An 11,676-nucleotide genomic window follows, 5' to 3' on the forward strand; every position below is an offset into this window, starting at 1 on the left:
GCTGTCAATCCTAAAGCATTCTCTTTATTTCTGTTGCATTAAAATTTTGCATATTTTGAAAACAGGTGTGATTCTCTCATGGATCTCTCACTGCATGGACAGGAACACTTCCAGAAATCATTGTCTGTGAATACAATTTGCCATCCACAAATTGAGGTTAAAGTTCTGTGATGCAAAGAAGAATCCATGTGATCCAGTAACATCTTCTTGTGGCCAATGCTCATTTAAGATGGAGCGAGGCAAAATGCAAAACCATTCGGCGGTGGAACAAATCTAAATCTAAAATTCCTTTCGGGAAACATGTACACTGTGAGAGGGACCATCTGGTTTGTAATCAGCACTCACATAAAAAGCCAGCATCTCTGATGATGGTATGGGGGTGCATTAGCGCCTATGGAATTGGCAGCTTGAACACGAGGAAATGTACCATCAATGAACATTTACATTAAGTGGCACCATTCCATCTCGCTGTTTTGTTTGCTAAATCATACTCTTTATTCTTGTCCTTGTGGATTGCTAAAATTAGATGTTATATTAAAAACTTAAAGCATCGGGAACGTGTTTGCTGAGGTCATAGATCGAAACCTGATGGTCAGGTTTTAGAACACAGCTGTATTTTCACTTATCAGTGTCTGTATCGTTTTGTTACAGTTTATGGCACTTAACAAAGTGAAAATGACTGAGTAAGAATTTAGCATATTTCCAAAATAACTCAAGCGTGCTTTCCACATGGGCAGAATAACACAGCTAGGAAAGGATGACACTTGTTACCTGTTGCAGGAAATGAGTTAGCTTTTTGCAGAGGATAACAGGAGGTTATTTAGTTGAGTCTATTCATAGCCTACTGTAAAGCTACTTTTTGATTTCTTGCAGTTACCTTTAGGCTTTTAGGTTTAAGTAGGTTTATCTTTCAGAACAAAACCTGTAAGTATCACAAACTTTTCTCCCACAGGTCTTGTTTATGAGGTAATGCAAAAGCCTCTGATGAGGGAATCAGCGCAAGTCTACCATATATCTTCCATAAAATATAAGCCCATTCAAATCCTGTGACTTACAAATTCAAGCTTAAGCCTTATTTTTTCATCTCTATCTTCTAATCATTGTTGTTATTATTATTATTATCATTACTATTATTTATTTATTAACGTAATAATTTTTTGGGCACTGACTGGGTCGACGACAAAGAGAACCATAGCTGCATATAAACGCTGTTGAGTAATATTTTATGTGAAGCTGAGCATGTAAACCAGGGGTAGGCAACTCCAGGCCTCGAGTGCCGGTGTCCTGGAGGTTTTAGATGTGTCCATGATCCATCACAGCTGATTTAGAGGGCTAAATGACTCCTCAGCATTTCTTGAAGTTCTCCAGAGGCCTGGTAATGAACTAATCATTTGATTCAGGTGTGTTAACCCAGGGTGCGATCTAAAACCTGCAGGACACCGACACTCGAGGCCTGGAGTTGCCTACCCCTGATGTAAACTGACGTGACCTATTTATACTAGGTCATAAATTACGACCAAACCAGAAAATGCTCTTAACCCCCTGTTACTGTCCACGTAATCTGATGTGCACCTCCTGAAAAATCCAACTATATGTCAGGGCAACACAGCCCATATTGAACTGAATGGCGTTAAAGGTTGCTGTCATGTGTCGCTGTGTGCAAGCAGGAGTAATGGACCCAAAGTGCAGACTCACGGCAGGCAAGTGTACTTCAAACTCAGCTTTTATTGCTGGATGGCAAAATGTAACAAAAATCCAAAAACCCAAATAAACTTACATAAGCAGGCAGACAGAACACAGCATAAATGAGGGTAGATCGCAACACGGACACAGAGAAACACAGGGCTTAAATACAATACAATAAAACAGGAAACATAACACAGACTGAACTAAAGACACAGACTCACATGCAGGCACTGCAACAGAGGGAACAGAGACATGGGACCAGGGCAGACAGACACTGACTGGACACGGGGTTATAGCAACTAGAGAACACAGAGACATAAATCATAAGACATAACTCTGAAACCAAAGACTAGAAATGATAAATAATATAATAAACTCAAAAACCCTGGGTCAACGACCCAGACATCTAACAGTTGCATCTTAGGGTTAAAGGGGGTTATTGGTTACGTCGTATGTTTGGACATAGATTTCCTGCAGTGGGAGAATGTAGTGAGTTGTAATTGAAGTCAGCGTATGGATGAAGGACAATCTTCCCGCAACGGCATGAGAACTTCATCAAAACGTCATGACAAGAGGTAGTTTGTTATTTGTTCGGTCCAAAGTGCTTTGCATTTTTATGCCATTTTGTGTACATGCTAGGCACTGTGTCATGGGCTTTTTACTGTTCATTCACTCATGAATACAGTTCTCACAGTGTCACTGGGATATCGGAGAAAAACTCCAGCAATAAAACACTGGTTTCGAAGAAGCGACCTGTGTTTGTGTTGTCATGGAGAGAGCTACAGATGCATGCTTTGAATAGGAGAGTAAGTATCTCTCACATTAGCACACTAACCGTATTAGCTGAGTTCATTTTAGCTTTAATTTATGTTTTTCTGTTACTTATATCCAGCATGATATCTTGTTTTTCTTTCCTCAGGGCTAAGTGCAAGCTAGCATCTTTTCACAACCCAAACTAAAAACATGCAGAATAGGCGAATAACTGCTTTTCATTGTGGTTAGAAGTGGTAAGTGTCTGGACTTTGAAGTGATTAAACAATGCAGACAACATTCATCATAATCAATAGGTGCATGATTACAAGTTAGCTCTTGGCTAAACCAGCTATGGTTCATTTTATTTTGACTCAAGGGGCTCTTCAGACTTTGGCTGCCCTTCATTAACGTCAAAGGTCGTACAAATGAAATGAACCTATCCTGTGACAGCTTCAATGACGTCATGCAAACATGTGCACATGAACGGACAGCATTCAGACACCAGAACACTTATCTCCCAACGAAAGCTTGTTTGTAGCGTCTAGCCCTCGCGTTGATATTTTAATTTGCACCCACTCATTCTGACATGGAGAGTTGCAAAGCTTTTCACACTAATAAATAAACCATTGCTGTAAGCTCAGTGCTATGTTTCTCTCTCACACATACGCAAATACAAATGGACACAGAGAAAGGTGCTTGTGTAAGAGAAGAACAAGAAGACTGTTGTAGCCCGGCACACAGTTGAATTTATGCCACTAAAAAATGCACCAAAAGCTCTTCAAGTTGCCATTTTGGGGTTTTATTTGATGTACAACGCTACAGGATGTCTGTTTGAGCTATATTCCTTATAATCCTCCTGCTTTACTCTTTCATTTGTTATTTGAATGCATATTAGAACTACCAATTTGACCAGCTGCATGTATCTAAAATTAACAAGTGTCATCAGTCATATCAAAATTATAACCTGTAGATGATTTTCGGTCTATGGACAGTTCATTTAAACCCAAGCAAGATTGGAATCACTGTAAATGTTTATGCAGGAAGTTAAATTATTATGTAGGCCAACATTTCAATTAATGTGCACAGGGACACAAATTTGTGAAGAAATAGAGCCCATAAGTCTGCATATGTGGGCGTGCAATGATATGGACACTGTGTCAGATGGCTAACTGTGTAGATGCTCATTATTACGAGCAGTCCCTCCATCTGTATGTGCCTTATGGTGATTGTTTCTGAGTGTACCTACACCTAAGTATTGAATTCCATCCCTTTAATTGTGTTTATGCATGCTTGAGCTTTATAGATATTGAAAACTGTTGTTCACTCGGTCCGGATACCCACTGGGACGTGTTTACTCAAAGCAGGTTTTAATGAAGTCTCGTGGTAACATTTCAGGCACTATTTGAATCCAGATTACGCCGAGCATTTTAAGTGAGTCTTGGTAGAACAATTTTAAAGTCTCTTTTTCTCTCTCTGTTTTTTTTTTTTTATATGATGTGAAATGTTGTTGTTCTTTTTTTATGTCTATAACTCTTGGCTGTGACCTGCGCACTTCTTTTTGTGCTGTGTAGTAAAACAGACTTGTGAAGAGTTCATAACAGGCCAATCTGGAAAAGGCCTTTTACTGGAGGCTGCAAACCTTGCTTTGCTCCCAGATGCTCTCCCACTTACACATACACAGTCATGAGGCAGTTTGTTAGGAACACCAGTACACCTGCTCATCCGTTTTGTCATGCCACATGACTGGCAGCAATGCATAAAACCGTGTTTACGAGTCCCAGTTAATGCTCACGTCAGACACCAGCATTGAGGGGAAAATATGATCTTAGACGTGTGATTGTTAACATCACAACAGTTTTTGTTTTTTTGTTTATCTGAAACTGCTGATAACAGGATGATCGTAGTAATCTTCACATATACAATTCTCTTTAGAGTTTACTCCTAATGAATGGAAAAGGTCATCTACTTAGAGGCTACTTTGCACATGGAAATGCTCTGCTGATGAGGTCAGAAAGGCTATAGCAACCCTGATAAACACATTATACGACTCTGTGGGGAAAACAAGCATCTGAGATTTCATAACACATACCAGCTTGAAGTATACAGGACACAGTAGTAAAAGATGATGTCAGGTTTCTCTCCTTACACAGGAAAAAGCAGATGGCTGAGGCTGGAGTGGGCACTGATTCACTGGCAAACAAAAATAATGGAGTGTTGAAGACTTGATTTTTGATTGCAGCCAACGATGCTCAGAAATCAGCATAAACAGGATCCAAGATATCTTCTGTCAACAGTTCAGGCTGGTGCATGTGCAATGATTGACTTTATGGACATAAATTTACCCAGAAGTGCTTTCATGAACATGGGAACGACTACCAAATACTTCAGGGTCCTCAGAAGCCTCCTAAATCCACCTGAAGGTCTTTGGATTTACTCGACTCATGACATGACTGTTTGCAAAACTGCAGGAATCCTGAGACTCACGTCTCATAAGTGCATCACAAATTTCAGATTAGGACAAATACCTAGGATAGAAATCCTAATTAACTGCACAGTAAGTATAAATGAATATAACTTCCTGCATACACACGCAGAAAATCGCAGTGTTTATCAACAGCCAGACAGAAAATGGACCGTGTGGTCTCCATCAGTTGATGTGTATCAGGGCTACCGGGACACTATTCATTTCTGTTATCAGTGATAACCGCCACCGAGTGCTCTTGCTGCTGCTGATTTTTATCTGCACCTCTGGACCGAAAGATCTCTATCAGACATCCTTGTAAGTACTGCAAAAAGGTGAAATATTCTAAATCATAATCAAGAGGACAAGGTTGGATAAGATGGGTGATGGTGTTATTAAAATGAAAAATTATTGTCCTTGAGAAAACTGGGCTAAAGTCAGATTTATCTGTGAACATGTAGTTTCTATTAGCACCTGTATTATTTCAAAGTTAAAAAAGATTTGTGCGAAAAAAATACGCTCAAGAATTTAGGTATATTGTGCTTATACAATAGACTGTATATAAAAGATGAACACGGCCACTGTAATGTTGCCCGACGTTTTGTGAAGCCCAGGTTTGAAACCTTTTGTTCACTGCCATTATGATTTTTGAAGTGAAATTGTTATTATGTAAGCAAATTATAATGGCAAGATGCATTCATATGCACTATTGTTGCATTGCTAAGGCACCAACACTTGTTAATTAATGCTAAGAAACATCCAAACATGCCGGGTTTTCCTCATAAAATCTTCTTGGATGCCCTGTTAGCGCAGTTAACCCTGGAGAAAGTTATATTTCTTAATATATAATAACATTAAGAGGCTCCTCAATGCATCTACACTACAAACACAGTCAAGAGACTTAAATTAGCACAGCAGACAGCTGCCAGTGACAGCTGTCTGTGTCAGAATTCACCTGTGGATATTCAGGTTGTCAACTGTCTCAAATCTGTAATTGTTTTTGACTGATATTTCTGCAAGAGTAGGTGACATCAAACATCACTCAGAGTGGGTCAGGTAGATTTTGATGACCTTGGGCCCCCATATTGCAGGTAGGGGCGTTCATGGCTCAGTCTTGTGTTGGCACATCCTACAAATGCATGATTGGATTGGGATCTAGGGAGTCTGGAGGTCAGAGTAAATGCCATGGGCTCTTTGTTGCTGTACGCGGTTTAGTGGGGCGCACTCGGGGATGCTGCAGCATCCACAAGAGTGGCAGGAGCCAACAAGATAAACAGTGGACTGTATTGATCAGTATCATCAGTGTTTTTAATGTGCTTCTGGTGGCTGTACGATCATCATTTTTGAACACAAACTGACAAACTGCAACACTAACATCTAAATTACTTACAAAGCAGCATGTCAAAGGATCATCTGTGGTTTACAGCTGCATTGTCACACCTATAAAGGCACGCATTTAAAGGCAACACATTAACATAAAACAACTTTATTAACTGATGGTCTTTCTCTTATACTTTTTATGTTCCTTGTGATGTTTACATATTAGGCTTTCAGATCAGGCTTTCTATGCAAGCTGCTCATATACTTAATGTCAGTGCGCATGCAGAAAAGTATGTGTACACACTATTATTGCAATATAAGTCACCATATGGATAAAGGACACGCTGTTCTTTCATTACTTTTGGCAAAAGTCACACTCACACACACACACACACACGCACGCACACACACACACACACACACACAGATATACGGACATAAGTTATTATCTCGGTTTGGACTATCTACACTGTCGTTGTCCCCTCACTCTTTTGCACTCTCTTTCTTTTGCCTTTGACAAAGACTAATGACAGAACTGAAGACTAGCTACTTTGAAATTCATCCCAATCTACAACATAGACAAGTCGCGTTTTTGTTTTGTTTGTTTGTTTGTTTTTCCTGCATTCAGAAAAAGCGAGACTTCTCTGTGGTCTTCTGAAATGCTATGACCAGTGTAAGAGATGACCATAAGTTCATGGATTGTTAGCAAATTGTTAGCATGAGCAGCATAAACCACAGAGAGGTAGAAAATACACAATGATAAGGAAGTGATCACAAAAATCCACAGCTTCTAAACAAATCAATGCTGAGTCAAAGCAAATAAAACAGAGAAATAATTATATAAATGGACTGTATGAAGGAAAAACCTTTTGAAAGAAACCTAGATGGCAACATCCATCCATCCTCTTATCCAGTTCAGGGTCACAGGGGGAGCTGGAGGCTCTCCCAAATATGATATAGGGCAAGAGGCGGTGTGAACCTTGGACAGGTTTCCTGTCTATCACGGGGCTAACAGAGAGACAGAGAGAGAGGCAATCATTCACTCTCACATGCATTCACACCAGCAGCGTATTTGGAATCACCAACACATTTTCTGGATGTGGGAAGAAGCCTCACAGACACAGAGAGAACATGCAAACTCCCTCCCATGCAAATTTGAAAGCAGAACAACTCTTGCTGTGAGGCTAACCACTGCACCACCATGCTGCTCAAGTAACTGTATGCGGCACAAAACCAGGTCATTAATAGGCCTGACGCAAGTGCTCACAATCTTATATCACCACTAAATAAATCAACAGTGTATGAGCAAGTCGTAAAAAACAACAGACAAAAATAAACTTTAACAACGATCCACAAGATGATAGTTAAGCATATTTTAATTGCATTTTTTTATGAAGTAGCAAAATGAATGTGGGGAAAACCTCATCTGAGATTTTTTTTTTATTATCCCTTCGTATTCTCATTTCTCACTTTCACTGCAAATGAAACATTGGAATGAAATAGAATTCTATAAATTAATGTCTATATACTTTAGAATTTTATGATAATGTGAACACACACAGACACTGTGACATACAGCACAGTATGGGGTTCAACGGTTAACAAGCATGATTCGCAAGGTCCTAAATACTGCACAAGAAGGGAAAGGAAGAGGGATGGAAGAGGTTAAAGGGATATATGTTGCTACAGCATCTCTTTTTCTGTCTATCACTAAGAAAATTAATGATCATCCACCCACCCAGCACATGGCCATAGCAGATGGAGATAATTGGTACACAAACAGCACATCACTATCATCACTCGTGCCAACAGCAAACAATGTACAAGCTTTAATGATATTTTTTTAAACTACAGTATAGAAAAGACTTTTTTTGATGTTTTGTTAAGTGTTATAACAATTTTGATTATTTTATTTTATTTTTTACAAATAACCATAAAGTAATAGCTGTAATAGATATCACTCTGCAGTAAGTAGCATTTTTATTCCTTTGCTGGCAGTAGATGTATCCTGAGCTGTCTTGTAGCATTGTGTGAAGGTTCATATACACAGGTTTAAGGGTAATTAAACATTGATGGTGGTCTTTGATGTCCTGCAGGAAAATTACCATCAACAAAAATTCTGCTTTATGATTTGTACCCTTTGTCTTTTGCTCTGTCTTCTGTTTTCATGTTAGCAAAGTTCAGCATCTGTTCTTCCCTCTGCTGCAAAACGGCATTGATTGTCTCCTTTGCGGTCAGCATGCACCATCAAACTCACGTTCTTCTTTACATTGCATCACAACAGTCACATTGCTATCTTACATCTCATAAGTTAACCTCCATAAATGAAAAACAAGTTTTTATATATTAGTTGTTTTTCTTCTCACTACATGGACCAGTGTAGAACATGTTTGTCTTCCATATTTATTTATTTATTTATTTTGTTTCATTTATTTATATATGTTGCAGCAGTCCGTGTTGCACCTTGCAAACAGTATAGATTTAAAAATACCACTCCCTTCATGTGACCCAAGAGAAATTAGTTGCCGTTGCCACATGTAGCCCCAGAGCCCCTGCCTTTACCTTCAATCTTCCTCATCACATGATAAGCCCTCAGAGACTGGGGTAACAGCTGTATGAAAGCCCCACGATCCAGCCCAGGAGAACCATTCAAGCTAGGCTAACCTGACCTTATGAATAAGTGATGCAAATTATCCCAGAGGCCAAATCATGCAGGTTACATAAACCTGTGCACTGTACTTAAAGTGTGCCTTATACATTGCCTGCACAGCAGTAAAGACTTAGACATGTTATAATTTTAAAAGTTTCAGGTTAGTTCAAGCTGAGGCTAAATTCCTGTAAAATTCAATGTGGACATAAGTTAGATTCATCCACTGCAATATTATATATATAGAACAATTTAAAAAAAAAAACATAACCCACACATATACTGTATCCATGCATATAAATTAGTATGCATGAACAGAAGTAATGCATGTGCCCATTTTCACGCACATCAGTGCATCCTTGAATCCATGCGCACGTGAGGGCACGCAGACCTTTACGTTTACAATCTAATTTCCGCACATATGGCCCACTTGCATAGTTAATTGTATGCTGCCTGATGCAATGCAACAGCGCTATCTTCTGTCCTGAAAGATTACTGCAGGACTGCAGTAAATTGATCCAGAGTGAACAAGTGGTCCTTTCAGAGTCTTTTTTTTTTCTTTCACCTATCTGATGTTAACCTGCTGATTCATCTGGATCACTAAACTCTGTCATCTAATTCAATGAACATACCAGTGCTCATGTGTGTGTGCAAGACACACCCACATGTGCAGTAGAAGCTGTAAGTTTCTAAAAACAATATATCAAGGGAAGGAAAAAAACTGTCTCTTCAGCCCACATGTTCTCTTCTTCCTCTGCTTTCTGTGTTTGTACAGCTTTGGTCCTTGCCTTACTATTAGCCTAATCATTCCCCTCTTTTGCTTCAGTTTCACACACACACACACCTTTTTAAGCTAAACCTCTTCCTCATTCTCCTGTAATTTTTCAGCTCATATTTGCCTTTTCGCAGCATTATTTTTCCACCCGTCCGCCCTCTGCTCTCCCATCTATTCTCCCACCCTGGATGTACCTCGATCTCTATCCATCTCCTTATTCCTCCCCTTGCAGCTCCCTTCACCCGTCTCTGCCTCTGCCTGACGTCATTGTAACTGCAGAGTAAGATTCAGAGCTTGCTCGACAGTGGGCATCATTCTATCAAGAGTGACAGAGGCAGTCAGACCGATGAGCACGGGTAGAAGGTGGGGCATTGAGAAAGAGGTAACACAAAAGGGACTGAGCCTCGCCCACACTGCTGTGGCATGTCGGGTGAACACACTATGCGCACTATTTGGCCAGGCAGATTGTGGGCAAGGTCGGCAGCTAGAGCATTTTTAATGATGTGACTCACTCTGGCATGGTGAAGCTAAGCAATGTGAGAGGGTTAGAAATAGAATATAGTGTCATACTGATGTGTCAACATACAGCTAGAAAAGGGAAAAGGAGACTTGTGGAAAAGAGAGATTGATGGAAGGGTATATAAAATTAGTTTTTTTTTTATGCTGAAGACTTGCTAACTTTTGTTTATATGTATAAATGTGTCTGTAAGCAAAAAAACAAAACAAACAAAAAACAAAAAAACCAACATAAAAAAAGACATGAAGACCGCTGAAAGTCAGGATGAAGCTGTGAAAATGCATTTGATATACAGATGTGTTCAACACTTATAAGATCATGGGTTCACAGTCAGAAGGATGTGCAATATGAGTTTTCATACACACACACACACACACACACACACACACACACACACACGCACACACATGCACACACAGATAAGTAAGAAATTAAAATGCAGTGGCACAGTCCACATTCTCAGCTACAGCATCAAAGAGCTTCCTCTCGTCACGCACAAGTTTCCTCTGAGATGGGAAAATAACTGATCATTTGGTTTTAGCATTCATTTAGCCTGGCTTCCAAATACTTACATAAAATGTGCAAGGTGCCATCCCCAAGTGCCAGTTTCCTCTAAGAGTACACAGCAAAGATAGTTGGCTGGCATATGGAGATGGATAATAGTGGATGGTGGGAGATGTGCGCTTTAATGTTTCCACAGGAATCCTCACTGCAGTCTAGTGTTTTAAAAAAACAGCAACAACAAAAAACTATCCAATAAATAACAAGTATTACCAGGAGCTGTATGAGGATAAAGCTGAAAAGTGCTTGTATGAGAAGAACAGCACGTGCCTTGAGTTCTGTGGGTTACATTATGCAGATCATATTAGCTTTGTTAATGATTTTGTAAAGAGGTAAATCACTGACACTGACAGTGGCACCAGCAACTTATAAACACAGAAGCCAAGCAACTGCTCTGTGGCCCCGAGAGCCAACAAACTTCCCCTCTCCTCGGTAAACACCCAATGGATAAACTAGTTGGCATCTTAGAAGGAAAAGAAAAGGACCACATGGATTCAAAATGCAACAGAGCATCACAAAGCTGATAGTATGTTCAAATGTTCTGATGTTATTTATGTTGTTATTTATCATTTCAGATTAAATTATTATTATGGAACTCGCTGAGAGGCATTGACGTCAAGCTGTGGTTTGCATGCTCATCACTCAGAATGCTCATCACTGTAAAATAAAGATGAAGAATATTGATATAAAGGACAAAAGCATGAATCCCTTTAAAAAATAATGAAATGATGATTAATGATAGTAAACTTGAAATACTAAACTAACAATAACTAAATCTGAAAGACGTTATTAATGTTAAAACGAATTCATTCGAGAGGGTAGGAGAAGGCTTTTGTAAAACACAGCCATCTTGTGGAGTAGTCATGTAAGAGCAACGTGATGTGGCTTCAATCAGCAGCTAATTAGATTAAAAATTAAGCTGCTGTCTAATGCTTAACAATATTAGAAAGAAGGAA

Source organism: Copadichromis virginalis, linkage group LG4 (genome assembly GCF_057382275.1).
Source record: "Copadichromis virginalis isolate Kocher_CV1m ecotype Utaka linkage group LG4, C_Virginalis_male_GT1.1, whole genome shotgun sequence".
Taxonomy (NCBI): Eukaryota; Metazoa; Chordata; class Actinopteri; order Cichliformes; family Cichlidae; genus Copadichromis; species Copadichromis virginalis.